Raw genomic sequence first — 13,037 nt, 5'->3', positions numbered from 1 at the left:
CTACAGTGCCCATTTTAATGCCAAAAGCATCAATTCTTATTACTTAAGCTTGTCAACCTTAATTTACTTTATAATAATAGTTATGCATTGAAAACTGGGGGTTATTTGGCTAAAGATTAGAGTTGAGCGAAACAGGTCGGTCAGATTCAAAAGTCGCCGACTTGCGCCAAAGTCGGGTTTCATGAAACGAAACCCGACCACAGTGTGAAGTCGGCCATGCGGTCGGCAACCCAATCGCCAAAGTCGGGTTTCGCTGAATGCTTGCACGTGACTTTTTTCAGCCAATGAGAGAAGAGTGGGAGTGGGAGAGAGAGTGAGAGTGGGAGTGAGAGTGAGAGTGGGAGTGGGAGTGAAAGTGAGAGTGGGAGTGGGAGTGAGAGTGAAAGTGAGAGTGAGAGTGAGAGATTTCACCACCTCTAGGGTTAAAATTCATGCCAGGTGTGTTTACAGTCCTCCACTCACTGCCGACTTTTCTCCCCATTGACTTGCATTGGGTTTCGTGTTTCACGACTTTTCCCGACTTTTCCCTATAGTCGGCCGATTTCGTTCGACTCGACTTTTGAGAAAGTCGGGTTTCATGAAACCCGACTTGACCCTAAAATAGGCAAAGTCGCTCATCTCTACTAAAGATGTGTGGGGGGGTAGGGCTGGCTCCAGGTTTTCGTGTGCCCTGGGCCAAAGAGTGTCAGTGTGCCACATACCACAATTCATGATGCTCCGATACGGCAGAGAAATAGTGGTATAGTACAATGAAAAATATTTCACTTCTTACATCACATGACTGATATCTATTTTAAATTCAACAATAGCTAAAAAAAAATGGACAGTATATTACTCCATACAGTATTATGGCCACCACATAGTGTGCCATACAGAATAATGAGCCCCATATATTTCTCCATACAGAATAATTGGTCCCATATTATGTTCCATACAGTATATGATGAGCTCCACATAATGCTACAGTATATGTTGGTCCCCATGGATGATGCTCCACTGTCTTATGGGCCCAAATAATGCTCCATATATAATGGGCCCCATTTCTAATGCTCCAGTGTATAATGGGCCCCATAGATGCTGCTCCAGTGTCTGATCTGCCCCATTTAGAATTTTCCATTATATGATGGGCCTCATGGATGATGCTCCAGTGTATGATGGGCCCAAATAATGCTCCATATATAATCTTCCCCATTTAGAATGCTCCAGTATATCATGGGCCCCATGGATGATGTTCCAGTGTCTTATGGGCCCAAATAATGCTCCATGTATAATCGGCCCCATTTATAATGCTCCAGTGTATAATGGGCCCCGTAAATGCTGCTGCAGTGTTTGATGTCCCCCATTTGGAATGCTCCAGTATATTTTGAGCCTCATGGATGATGCTCCAGTGTATGATGGGCCCAAATAAGGCTCCATATATAAACTGCCCCATTTAGAATGCTCCAGTATATCATGGGCCCCATGGATGATGCTCCAGTGTATGATGGGCTCCATATCTCATTCTCCAGTGTATAGTGCTCCCCAAAGATTGATCCCAACCTTTAAAAAAATTAAATACCTCTCCTCGCTGGGCACTGCTCTACTCTGGACTCCTCAGCGTCAACATCTTCCAGCTCTCTGCACTTGGACTCTTTAGGCAGAGGGCATAAAGACGTGATGTCATCACGCTCTCTGACCTGAATGTCACTGTCAGGAAATGCGGAAGATGTCATGGTGGTGGAGCATGGAGAGGTAAGTACTGCAAGTGCTGTGACCCTGAGCAAGCAGCGGGGCCCACTCATGGATGACAGCACTGGTACAGGGCCCCTCATAGTACGCCGGTGTGTTTGACGGTGAGTGGGCCCTCCCACCGGCAGAGACACTTTCGCGTACTATGAGGGGCCCTGTGCCAGTGCTGTCGCCCACGAGTATGCCCTCCCACCTGCTCAGGGAACCGGCACTTTCATCAGAACCTTCCTCTGTGTCACTGAAGTGGCACCTGAGTTTCATCAGAGTCATATCCTAGCTCTGTAGAGTGCGAGGGGAATGTAGTGCTGTTGGTGAATTTACCAGCAGAATCATCTAGCAGTGGCTGTGCATCAGTGCACTCCATCTCTAATTCATGTTGGACTGGGGAATTCAGGCTTTCACTTGATAACCCAGGCATGGTATGTGTAAACTGCTCCATGGAGTAATCTGAAGTGTGTCCTGCCGCATCCTTCACTTTTGGTGGGGGTGAAGGACACAAGGAAAGGGGTTGTTCCTGACCAGAAGCCTGCACTTATGACATTTTTTGCAAGTTCAGAAGAGGAGGCGATAGAGCTGGAGGCTGTTTCAGCAATGTAAGACAAAACCAGTTCCTGATGCTCCGGCTTTAAAAGCGTTTTACCTACTCCGAGAAAAGGGAGCCTTCCAGGCCTTCACGGGCAAGACCATGCCGCAGTCTCAACCCCTCCTGCCTTACCTGGTATTGTACTTTTGGCACTACCAGCAGATGCACCACCATCAGTACCAGCTAGCCACCCACGCCCACGTCCGCAGCCTCTTACACCATACTTCCTAATTTTTGTGAAAATGTACCCAAAATATCAGCAGATATATGGTACTGTATCAGAAGCGTACAGCTTTATACAGTGTAGGGGTCATTGTAAATCTCCGTATATATTTCCGTAGTCCCCCTCAGACAGTCACCCAGTAAGGATTTGACCGTAAGACAACATGTCTAACAAAGGTATTGTATCACAAGATAGGAGGCGTATAGAGTATAGGGTAAAATGTTTTTCTCCGTATATATTGAAAGAGTAAAGCACACACGCCCAATGAGTATGGATTATACCGTAAGAAAAATTTTAGAACTAAGGTACTGTTTCATCAAATACCAGGTGTATATACGGTAATCGAAAATGTTAATCTCCCTAAATATTTCCGTAGTCTCATACAGAGAGTCAGCATGTATTTCTACTTGATACAATCCGGTACACGGTAGTGTGTGAGGAGCGTACAGCTCTATATGGTGTGTGAAATAACGAACGTCCGTTCACTGCAGGAAAACAGAATAAAAGTAGGAGTGCTGTGCAAATGCAGTCACAACAGCTGTGTCCACACAGCAATACTGCTATAAGGCCGGCTAATGATCAGCGCTGCTGCACACAAGAAAATTGTCCCTGTCACTGGCAGGCAGCCTAATAACTAGCGCTGCTGCACACAAGAAAATCCTCCCCTGTCACTGCACACTAACAGAACACAACAATTGCGTTCAGCGAAAGCACATAGCAACTTCTGTTTACAGGCCTAAGTGTCTCCCAAATCATAAACAGCATCAGCAACCTCTGCCAACTGTAAAGATGGGCAGAAGAAAAATGGCGGTCGGCGGGGAGGGCTTTTATACACACTCCGTATATACAGGTGTTGGACAAAATAGTGCACGCAAACACATAACGTGTTGTCATCATTATCTTCAAACATGTTCTAAACATGCAAACCGCAACATATGTTAATGTTTTGGAGTTGATTATTTGTGTCATGTGATATGTGCATGTAAATTAACTGTTTGTTTTGCATAATTCTAAGAACATTGAGGGAAAACCTGCTACTAATGGCAGACCTCTCTGATTTTCAAAGAGCCCAAATTGTTGATGCTGATATGGCAGGCGCTAGTGTAACTGAAAGTGACCGCATGCTTGGCGAGTCAAGCGGTACTGTCTCCAAAGTAATGACTGCATTTGAAAGAGAAGGAAAAACGTCCGCAGCAAAGCACAGGTCCGGCCGAAAGTCAAAGTTGACTGAGACAGTTACTGTCGGACTGTAAAGCAAATTTGGAAAGAGGATCGCAAGACCACAGTTCGGAAAATTAATGCAGAGCTCAATGAACACCTACAGAAGACTGTTTCCCCAAAAAAAGTTTGTCGCAAGCTGCACAAATGGATTCCACGGAAGAGCTGGAATTGTAAAAACGCTTCTCTCAATGACAAATGTTTCCATGCATTTAGAGTGGTGTAGAAACCTCCAGAATAGGTCTGTCGAGCTGTGAAAACATTTTATATTCTCAGACGAATCATCGTTTACCCTATTTCCGACCTCCAGCCGAGTGTACGTTTGGAGACAGCCTAAATAAGCATTTCATCCAGACTGCCTTCTCCCAACCGTAAACATGGCGGATGTTCTGTGATGATCTGGGGTGCTATTTCGTTGAGATACGCCGGGCCAATTATATCCCTTCATTGAAGAAGTAACAGCCGCGATTATTTGGGCATTTTGGGCAACCAAGTGCATCCTATGGATCAAGCACTGTTCCCGGAGGGGAACGCCATCTTTCAGGATGATAATGCACCAATTCATACTGCTCGAATCATTAAAGCATGGCACAACTAACACTGTAATGAAGTTGAGCATCTCATCTGTCCCCCACAATCCCCAGACTTCCACATTATTCATCATTTATGGGCAGATTTTATCGATTCAAGTTAGACATCGATTTCCGCCACCATTGTCGCTCAAAGAACTGGAGGGTGTTTTAACTGAAGAATGGGCTACAATTCCTTTGGAAAAAATTCACACCTTGTATGAATCCATACCTCGGATAATCGAGGCTGTAATCGCCGCAAACGGTGGACCTACACCATATTAACCTAAGTTTTTTTGCTATTTCCATGTCTTTCCATTATTTTTTCCAACCACCAGATTTCACGAGTCAACCACACCCGCTCACTCTGTCAGTATGGATTTAACTGTACTCAAACATGTTGAAAAAAGGTACAAATAAAAATTCCAGAAAAAAAGGGGTTAAAATTAATGCTAAAAATAAAATCAACAAAAAGGTATACTCCAATAATACATTGCAAACAAAAAAAAGGGACCACAAGGAGTAAAAAACACCTTCAAATGTAAAATATATTAAATTTATTAAATATATTCATGAATATTATTACATCATAAAAATTTATATTATATAGACAAAATAACAATGTAAAAGACATAGGACATAAGATATGACACAGTTACATAAATGTCTGGATCAGGGATATTGAGATAATATAATTCAATAGTTTTTATAAGTAATCCAAGTAACTAGATACAATTAGAAAAATTCATCATCAGAGACCATATGGGGTAAATTAAAAAAATTCTCAACATGTTGCCACTATAACCTACTGTATATACCCACAAATGGACCTGAACTAGTAATCTAGTGCTAAGGAAAAAATCTCACCCAAATAGATCCACTTGGATTACTTATAAAAACTATTGAATTATATTATCTCAATATCCCTGATCCAGATATTTATGTAACTGTGTCATATCTTATGTCCTATGTCTTTTACATTGTTATTTTGTCTATATAATATAAATTTTTATGATGTAATAATATTCATGAATATATTTAATAAATGTAATATATTTTATATTTGAAGGTGTTTTTTACTCCTTGTGGTCCCTTTTTTTTGTCCTTTACAAATGTTAGCCATTGATCATCTGAAGGTAGAGCCCAGCAGGACTGGCCATAGCTAAGTTTTAACCATCATCAATCAGTTCTGCAAAGTTGTATTGCCCATTCCTGTGAAGGATTTAACTGGCCAGACTACACAGCGGTGGAGCAGGGAGAGGTAAGTCTATGACTGGAGTGTACGGGCGAGCGACGGATGTGCGAGCACAGTCTTCGCACCTTATTGAGCAGGGCTGTTAACTCCGGATAATTATGTTAGAAGCACTGCAACACCAGGCTCAAGGTGTGAGCCAGGCAAGGTATGTGTCTCAGTTTTGCAAGGGCTATGGCTGCCACAAAATTCCGGCCATTATCACTGAACACCTTGCCTGGCTCAAGATGTAGACTGCCCAGCCATGACTCAGTTTGTCGATGCAAGTAGTCGGCCAGTACCTCTGCGGTGTGTCTTTTGTCGCCCAAAGACATCATCTTTAAAACAGCCTGCTGCCACTTACCACTAGCTGTTCGATAGTGGGACACCTCATGTGCAACACTGGCAGCTGCGGAAGGAGTGCTCGTGCGACAGCCCTCTGTGGATGAGATTTCGCTTCTGGAGGAGGAGGAAGAGGAGGAGGAGGGTGGAACGCCTACAGCCAACTGTTTCCTATACCGTGTGCTAGGCAGCACTGTTCCACCGCCGCTGTCTCCGGTGGAGCCAACATCCACCACATTAACCCAGTGCGCAGTGATGGACACGTAACGGCCCTGGCCATGCCTACTGGCCCATGCATCTGTTGTGAGGTGCACCTTTCCACTCACAGATTGTTTGAGTGCATGGACAATACGGTCTTTCACATGCAGGTGGAGGGCAGGGATGGCTTTTCGAGAAAAGAAGTGCCGACTGAGTAGGTCATAGCATGGGAAAGCGTAGGCCATGAGGTCTCGGAACGCTTCGCTTTCAACCAAACGGAAGGGCATCATCTCTAATGAGATCAGTTTGGCAATGTAGCCGTTCAAAGCCAGTGTATGCGGATGAGATGATGAGTACTTTCTTGTCCTACTCAGAGTGTCTGGTAGGGTGAGCTGGACTTGAGAGCTGCATAGGGGGAACTAGCGGTGGACATTAAGGACTGAGAGGCGGTTGGTGATGGTGTTGGTGGTGGTGGTGATGGCCTTGATTCAGTCTTTTTTTCCAAAAACATTGTGATTCCCTGACTGCTTTGGCCTTGCGACGACACCTCAACATTTCTTGCTGGTGGTGTGCTTATCGGTGGCCTTTCAGTGGCGGAAGCAATCTAGTGTTGCTGGCTACTAGTGATGGGCGAGTCCTAAATTACTCGGAATCGCTTGACTCTAGCGAGTCCGAGCCCGGGACTCGCTACTCGTTGCGAGTCTAGCGAGTCCAATGTTAATGAATGGGGAAGCGAGTCTTAGCGAGTAATGTGCGATTTACAAATCGCAGATGTGTCTCGGAAAGCGCTTGCATTGGCGATTTGTAAACCCCACTCGCAACAGTTTGTTGCTGCTGTGTCCGAGTCCAAACTCGCATTTGTTTGTCTTATTTAGCGCCGATGAGGCGAGGGAAGCGATTTTCTCTAGCACACACCATGCTTTGAGCAAACAGGAAATAATCCGAGTCGAGTTGACATACGCACACACACACAGGGCAATACAGAGCAATCATGGTCCGTGTCACTGTCAACACGCTGCAGTTGATTGATCTGGTGGAGGCTCGGCCCCTGCTTTGGCTCCCCACTGACCCTGCCTATGGGCATAACATCCAGCGGACTACAGCCTGGAGGGAGATCGCTCAAGTGATGTTCCCTGCACTGCTACGGCCACGACCTCGTCCCTTTGCAACCTCTTTTTTGGGAAATTGTGGTTTTTGTGACATTGTTGACAAATGCACAGTCACCGAGATGGAGTTAGGTGGTGCTGTAGGCGTCACTTGCTGGCGGGGTAAGTGTGTGTGCTGACACCTAGCAGTGAAGCTGCACACTAGTCCCTGCACTGTGCACTGCACTGTAAGGCTTGATCCTCCCTGCCTGCCTGCCTACAGTCTACACAGTACTCCTCTGTCCTCCTGGTAGCTCTCAGAAGAGCTGTTTGGGTATAATATAAGGAATCTTGAAGTTTCCCTACACTAACTGACCATCCCTATGATCTGCTCAAGCATCTACCTCACCCTGCTCTATCTCAGATCTCTCAGGAATGTAGAGGAAATGGCGGTGGAAAAGGCTTATATACAGCCTCGCCTCTCATACATGACATAGGCATCACGATGGACAGAAGCCAATCATAGTCATGCCACAACCAACATTACTGAATATGATTGGCTAACATGCTTGTCCATCTAAAAAAGTTTTCTGACCTAACACGCTAGGCTGTCTCGGAAGCTTTGTAGGAACATAACAGATTCTATATTTGCGAGTCCCGAATCCAGTATACAGGACTCGGGATTCGTAGACTCGCTCAGACTCACTCACAATCGCTGTGTGTTGACATAGGCTGTCTTGGAAACTTGTATGAACATAACAGATTCTGTATAAGCGAGTCCCGAATCCAGTATACAGGACTCGGAATCGTAGACTCGCTCAGACTCGCTCAGACTCGCTCAGACTCGCTGTTGACAATGTGTGATATAGCGAGTCTAGCGAGTGAGAAAAAAAAACTCTGACAAAACTAGGATTGCCATTGACTTGCATTGGACTCGTTACTGTGCGAGTAATCACTGGGAGACTCGCCGAGTAACGAGTCCAGCGAGTCCCTTACTATTCGCCGAGTAACGAGTCCTAGCGAGTAGACTCACCCATCCCTACTGGCTACCTTCAGTCAGAGCAGGTGCACATGTGCTACCTGAGGTTTTGTAGTCAATCCACGCTTGCAAGTGCATGGTGGTTAAATGTCTAAGCATGCAACTGGTGTTTAAATTTCTGAGATTTTTACCTCGACTAAAGGTCCTTCCGCACTTCTTACAGATAACCTTTGCCTCATCAATAGGATTTTGGTCAAAAAAGTGCCACACTACACTCTTCCTACTATGGTATACATTTTCAGGGCTTTCACGGTGTGCAAATTTGACCGTCTGGCCAAGCTGTCTTGCAACTCTTTTTGATTTTTTAACAAGTTTTGGTACAGCTACGGGCCTGACAGATAACCGCTGCTGCGATGTTGATGCCTGCTGCAGATCCTTCTCCTCTTCTGAGCTATTGCCAGCGGCACCCTCTTCCCCCAGTGGATGCCAATCCGGGTCAACAGCTGGGTCATCCATAACGTCCTCTTCAATGTCATCTGCACCTTCCTCTGTGTCACCATGTAAGGTGGTATAGTATGCGGGAAGTTGCATCTGAGTTTCATCAGGGTCTGATTCTGGCTCACTATACTGCAAGGCAAATGTATTGCTCTGGGTCAATGTACCAGCAGAATCATCTAGCAGTGGCTGTGCAACAGTGCACTCCATGTCAGATTCATCTTGGACTGGGGAATTCAGGACTTGACTTGATAACCCAGGCATGGTATGTGAAAAGAGCTCCATGGAGTAATCTGAAGTGTTTTCTGCCGCATCTTTCACTTTTGGTGTGGGTGAAGGACACAAGGAAAGGTGTTGTCCCTGTCCAGAAGCCTGCACTGACGACTCAGTGCTTGCAGTTTTTGAAACTTCAGAAGAGGAGGCAATAAAGCGGGAGGCTGTTTCGGCAATGTAAGCCAAAACCTTTCCTGATGCTCCGGCTTTAAAAGCGGTTTACCTACTCCCAGAAAAGGGAACCTTAAAGGCCTTCTTGTGCCAGACAATGATGCTGGCTCAACGCCTCCTGCCTTAGCTGCTATTGTGCTTTTGACATAACCAGCAGATGCCCCACCACCACCATCAGTACCAGCTGTGCCCCCTCCCACCCACGTACGCTGCCTCTTCCACCAGACTTCCTCATGTTTGGAAAAATGTACTAAAAATACCAGCAGAGATATGGTACTGTATGTGAAGCAAACAGCTCTATACGGTGTATGTATGGAAAATTTGAATTATGCATCTATTTTTTAACAGAGTCACACACAGACGCTGTCTCTGTATCGATTTGACCGTAATCAAACAGCAGATATCGGATACTGTTTGACAAGCGGACAGCTCTATATATGGTGTATGGATGAAAAATTTGAATTATCAGTCTATTTTTTAACGGAGTCACACATAGATGCTGTCTCTGTATCGATTTGAGCATAATCAAACAGCAGATATGGGATACTGTTTGACAAGCGGACAGCTCTATACGGTGTATGGATGGAAAATTTGAATTATCCATTTATTTTTTAAGAAGTCACACACAGACGTTGTCTCTGTATCAATTTGACCGTGATCAGACAACAGATATGGGATACTGTTTGACAAACGGACAGCTCTATACGGTGTATGTATGGAAAATTTGAATTATCCGTCTATTTTTTAACAGAGTCACACACAGACGCTGTCTCTGTATCGATTTGACCGTAATCAAACAGCAGATATGGGATACTGTTTGACAAGCAGACAGCTCTATACGGTGTATGGATGGAAAATTTGAATTATCCGTCTATTTTTTAATGGACTCACACACAGATAGCATGTATTTGTCCATGATACCAGCTGGTACACGGTAGTGTGTGAGGAGCGTACACCTCTATATGTAGTGTGAAAAAATGAACGCTTGCTAACTGTGCAGAAAAAAGGAATAAAATTATTTTTGCTTTGAAAAAAGCAGTCTGAACAGCAGTGTGCAAACAGCAATGCAGCTATCAGGGAGCCTTATAAGGCAGCCTAAGAACCACCAGAGCTGCTGCACACAAAAATATCCTCCCCTGTCACTGTACACTAACTGTTGTGTTGTAGAGTAAAAATCGCTATCAGCAGAAGCAGATTTTTTTTTTTGTCTCCTGCCTAAACACTCTCCCTATTGAGAACGAGCAGCAGAAACCTCTCCCTATGCTAAGATCGGCAGAAAGGCAGTCAGCGTTCAGGGCTTTTAAAGCCACTGTGACGCCACACAAAACCAGCCAATCACTGCAATGCCCATATATAGGATGGTGGTGGCCGCTGCCTATGTCATCGCGTTGCTCACAGTGTGTGTCATTGATCATTGGCTGAGAAAAGGCGCTGGAAGCATGATGGGAAATGTGACTTTGGCGCACGGGTCGGCAACCTCATGGCCGACCTCACGCTATGGTCGAGTTTCGATCGGCGAAACCTGACTTCGCCATAAGTCGGCGACTTTTGAATTTGACCGACCCGCTTCGCTCAACTCTAGTTGGCATCAAGTTTTTTGTCAAACTTCAAAGACTATGTAACTGTCACAGCTAGGACTTTCCTCACACATAAAAGGTAGTGTAGCGCCGGCGTCTCTGCCTTCTGCCTCTCTCCTCTCTCTCCAGACAGAGATACCGACTCACTCACAGCCACGGCCTCCATCCTGCACTTCCTGCTCCGGCTGCTGTTACCTGGGGTGCGTGCCCAGTGCTCAGATCCCCAGGCACTGTGCTTAGCGCATACGCTCAATTCCGTCCTCTTAAAGGAACAGTGAGGTGTTAGACCTCCTTTTAGGAACTGACAAGTTAAAGTTAAGTTTTAAAACTGCACTGTTGCTATTATTGCTATTCTTTCTGATTTTACTGCAGTAAAACGGTGGAGTGAGATTATTGTTTATTGTTTCTCTCGCTATACTCTCAAAGAAAGCAATGCAAAAATAATAATTTTGTCTATAAAATAGTTTTTATTGCGTAAAAGCAGCAAAACATAAAAAAAACTCTATAAATTAGGTATACAGTGGGGGAAATAAGCATTTGATCCCTTGCTGATTTTGTAAGTTTGCCCAATGACAAAGACATGAACAGTCTATAAGTTTTAGGGTAGGTTCATTTTAACATTGAAAGATAGAATATCAAAAATAAAATCCAGAAAATCACATTGTATAAATTATATAAACTTATTTGCATTTTGCAGTGAGAAATAAGTATTTGATCCCCTACCAACCATTAAGAGTTCTGGCTCCTACAGACCAGTTAGACACTCCTAATCAACTTGCTACCTGCAATAAAGACAGCTGTCTTACATAGTCACCTTTATAAAAGACTCCTGTCCACAGACTCAATTAATCAGTCAGACTTATGGAAGGACATACCGCATGTGCAGCCTGTGTGGCTGCATCGGGGTCCAGAGGTGGAGGGGGGCCCCTGCAGGGCGGCTAATAATGAGGGCAATCTGGCCTGTTTCTCCGGGCCCAAGGCTCCTGGGGCCCCTGGCCAGATTGCCCTCATGTGCGAGTGATCCCTGCAGCTCCGCTGCCTACAAGAGAAAATAGCAGCGGAGCTGCAGGGATCTGTCCTGCTTCCTGTCCGGCGCCCACGCTTCCTCTCACACAGATAGCAGCGCCACTGGATGACGTCATCATTCAGTGGCCGGTTGTGGCAGAGAGAGGATACGTGGGCGCCGGTGATGCTGAGGGAGTGCCTGCGGTGTGGACAGGTGAGAGGTGCTGTGTGTATGTTTCGTATGTACGTGTGTGTAGAGATGAGTGGTAGTGTGTGTGTGCATGTGTAGCGCTGCGGGGGAATGTGCAGAGAGGTGAATGGTGCTGTGTGTGTCTGTGTGTGTGTAGATGGAGGAGAGGGCAATGATGGGGTGATGAGCAGAAGGCAATGATGGGGAGAAGGCAATGATGGGAGTAATGAGGAGAAGGCAATGATGGGGGTGATGGGGAGAAGGCAATGATGGGGGTGATGGGGAGAAGGCAATGATGGGGTGTGGGGATTGGGATGGGAGGGAGGGGGACTTATAATGGACTTAGGAACAGGGGAGGTGGAGGAAGACATTATTGTCGCTTATTATTTCTAACACAGTCCCTTAGAAAATAGTGCACGTACTTATTATGTATACAGTAACACAATCCATTAGTATATAGTGTACTCATTAATTCTGTATAACACCATCCTTAGTTACATAGTTTCCTCTTTTATTATGTATAACACCGTCCCTTATTACGTACCATCCGCTCTAGTTATATATGGTGCCATCCCTTATTATACAGCTTCCTCTGCTATTATGTACAGTGCTGACTAGAGTTGAGCGATACCGTCCGATACTTCAAAGTATCGTATCGGATGGTATCGGCCGATCTTTAAAAAAAGTATCGGTATCGCCGATTCCGATACCGGAAGTCCCATTCAAGTCTATGGGACTTCCGGTATCGGAATAAGAAAAACCCTTTCCTGCCCTTGTACAGCCTCTCTGGGGTCTGTACGGGCCTTTCGGGGGGCTGTGCCGGCCTGCCAGGGGGTCTGTGCAGGCTCCGGTGGTCTGTGCCGGCCTGCCGGTGGTCTGTGCAGGCTCCGGGGGGCTGTGCCGGCCTGCCGGGGGGCTGTGCAGGCTCCGGGGGGCTGTGCCGGCCTGCCGGGGGGCTGTGCCGGCCTGCCGGGGGGCTGTGCCGGCCTGCCGGTGGTCTGTGCAGGCTCCGGGGGTCTGTGCAGGCATCGTCCGATGGGACTACAAGTCCCATCGGGCGATGCCTGCTACCATGACAGTGATTGACACATTAGCCAATGATGGGACAGTAGTAGTCCCATCATCCGGCTAATATGTTGAATGTAAAAAAAAAAAAAAAATTACATGCTA

Source organism: Dendrobates tinctorius, unplaced genomic scaffold, assembly GCF_039654945.1.
Source record: "Dendrobates tinctorius isolate UK_male_01 unplaced genomic scaffold, ASM3965494v1 ptg000103l, whole genome shotgun sequence".
In the NCBI taxonomy this organism is placed as follows: domain Eukaryota; kingdom Metazoa; phylum Chordata; class Amphibia; order Anura; family Dendrobatidae; genus Dendrobates; species Dendrobates tinctorius.
The sequence above is the reverse complement of the archived record's forward strand: the minus strand, read 5'-3'. Positions refer to the sequence as shown.